At 35.1% G+C, this 3,061-nt stretch overlaps 1 pseudogene; it reads right to left on the bottom strand.

The window, feature by feature from the left end:
* Positions 1-789: 789 nt before the first annotated feature.
* LOC143618604 (putative protein arginine N-methyltransferase 3) lies at positions 790-2,813 on the bottom strand (annotated as a pseudogene).
* Between the last annotated feature and the right edge of the window lie 248 nt (positions 2,814-3,061).

Genomic DNA, 3,061 nt, shown 5'->3' with positions numbered 1-3,061 from the left:
AAATACTTAGAATATGTGGGACATAGGAGGTACGGTTTACTGTTCACATCCGTCATTTCAAATGGCGGATGTCACTGAAATACAATAAAAAATACATAGGTGGGTCATAGGGGTAGTACGAGTTACTGTTCACGTTATTGTTCACATCCGCCATTTGAAATGGCGGATGCCAATCAAAAAGTAATGGTGACCGGTGGTCAGCTTCTCAACTGAAATCCGCCATTTGAAATGGCGGAACACTAATAAAATATTCATGATCCGCCATTTCAAATGGCGGATCACATGGTTCTCGCCACATCACCAGACAATAACTGACACCCCCTATGTGTAATTTGATATCCGCCATTTCAAACGGCGGATGTCCTATATTCCCTCAACTTTCTTTCTCTCTCCTATAAACCATTTTATGTCATTCCACTTTCCTATTTTAAATTTTTTTTCAAAATATGTACTCGGTCATTGGGATTTGTTCTTATCAATTTTGGCCAAAAGACGTCTAATGACTTAAATGCCATGAAAAGTACACACATTAAGGGGCTGTTTGGCAATTGCTGAATCATTAAGTGCTGAACTATAAAGAAGTCTGAATGGTTAAGAGAGTCTGAACCAGTTAGATCTAAACAAGTTAAAGTTTGTTTGGTTGGACATCTGAATAACTGTACAAAAATGACTATCTTACCCTCTGAACTATTTTATGCTGAATGAAATGTATCTGTTTGTTTAGAACTCCGAATGATAAATAAGTTGAAAAGAAAATACAAAATATCATAAAAATCCAATTACACATTACTACTTCAAAATCCATGGAAACATACTAAAATCCAAATAGAAGTTAACTTTAAGTACTCCAGTTTCCTGTTTGGTACTTCCGCTTGAAGCTTCGTTATACAACAGACCATTGTCCTTAGCAATCTGCAGGTATTGAAACAATAAAAAGTTTCATTACAGGACGACACGTTACTCATTAAAGGTGAAGATGTTAAAAAACAATAACTATATCAACGAGTTACCTAAGAAGCTTCTGTAGCCATTTTATCACTTGCTTCAACGGCATTTACTTTTTTGGCCCCTCATTGAGCTGCAAATAAACTAATGGAAAGAAAATTTAAACAAGATAAGTTATCATTTTGTAGCCACATCTATGATATATACATAGGTATCTTCATATAATATACACATATTATTATTCCAAACCTCACCTTAGAATCGTTGTACCACAACCAACATCCAAAACAACAACACCCTTAAAAAGAGAGGGATTGTCTACAATAGCTTGCCGATATGCATCTGTCCTTACCTATATCACATAACAAATTATCTATGAACTTCACATAGAAACAGTAAAATAAGTAAAAATGTAAAGTAATACCTTATCACTTAACATCTCTTTATGTATACCAAATGAACTATATGATCCAAAATAGTCCTTATTCACAATCATAAAATTACAGTCAACAGCACTCAAAGAAGATTCATTTAATTTTTTACCGTTTGAGCTCCCCTGTTAGTTGCAGAAATAGAAGTGTCCCCGTTCACTTGATATGATTCCACATTAGATTTGTCATCAATGCTCATCGTTTCTATACCCTCTGTATTTCTAGCCATATGATCATCATCATCATCTTCATCTTCATCAAAACTAAACAAAAGATTATCTTCTTCCATATATGGTTAAGATACATGAGATGGCATCATCCCATGGCAGATTACTGCTTGATGGTTCATGTAAATGATCTTGTAGCTCTTTCCTAGACGCACAGGTACTTCCACAGTTCCAGCATCGATTCTCCACAACCTGGTACAAACATTAAATGAATACATAACAGTGTTGTAAAAATTGGAATTAGTCGGTGACTATGACTAGTCACTAATCAGTCAGAGCCTGCCCAAATCAGTGAAAATCGGTTAAAAAGGTCAAATTTTGGTCAAATATTTGAAAAATTATACTTATTTTTAAAAAACTATATATGAAATCATGTAAACAGACACACATATATAACTTTAAGTTGGATATAAAATTAAATTCTGGTTAAATACCAATTAATACATGTTAATCGCTAGTTCGTACTTACTGTCCAGCTAGGCCTAGCAACTGAAGCGCAAACAAGCCAAGCTGCTCATGAGCTACTCGAGATTGAATTGACAAAAAGCTCGAAATGATCCGAGCTTTTTTTAGCTCATTCCGAGCCCAAACCTCAACTAAAGCTTGTTTACTAATCGAGCCCGAGCTCGAGCCTTGCACGGAAACTCGTTAAGGTTCGTCAAGCCTTAAAGAGCCTTGTGCATTTTTAAAATTGGGCTCTTTTATCTATTCATTTCACACTGCACAGCCAATCTCAGCTCGTTTAAGGTTTTTCTCAAAAAGCTAATAAACAAATTATAATATAAACAAGCCAAACCCGAGCTTGAAAAAACAACTCACGAGCATAGCTCAATCTTTAAAAAAAAAAGAGCTAAAAAACGAGCCAAGCTCCAGCTCGACCTCTTGTAAATCAAAACAACCCAAGCTCAAGCCCAGTCAAACAGCTGGTGTCTAAAAGTTTAACCTTGGATATAACATAACTAATAAGCTTAAAACACCCACAGAAATCCAACTTCAACGTTTCCTTAGTCCTTCTAAAATCAAAACGGTGACTCGAACCGCAATGTTCAAATAGTAAACTAGTTGAACTGAATCTAGACTCACAGAGCAAATCATGGTCACCATTATTATTATTATTATTATTATCTTCTTCTCCATCAGCAGTCCAATCATCCCAATTCTGCTCTTCTTCTGAATCCAATTCTTCATCGTCAACATCAGTGTCTTCCATGCTGTATCTGAGCTATTGCTATTCAGATATTTACATCTGGATGGTACCAATAAGAGGTAAACAAACACCCCCCTAAGGTGTATTGCCACTCAGCTGTATACATACATGTTTGAGTGATTTGTAAAATTGTTTCAAAACATGACTGGGTGACTTGTTATGTTAAATGACTTGTACATATATTTCGTTATTATTAATCTTATTTACTTTCCAAGTTGTTTTAAAAGTTATTTATATCAAATGCAACACCT

This window comes from Bidens hawaiensis, unplaced genomic scaffold, assembly GCF_021521415.1.
Source record: "Bidens hawaiensis isolate Kalapana, Puna unplaced genomic scaffold, B.hawaiensis_p1.1 tig00101452_1, whole genome shotgun sequence".
NCBI classification, from domain to species: Eukaryota; Viridiplantae; Streptophyta; class Magnoliopsida; order Asterales; family Asteraceae; genus Bidens; species Bidens hawaiensis.
Note: the sequence above shows the minus strand (reverse complement) of the source record. Positions and strands in the feature narration are given on the sequence as shown.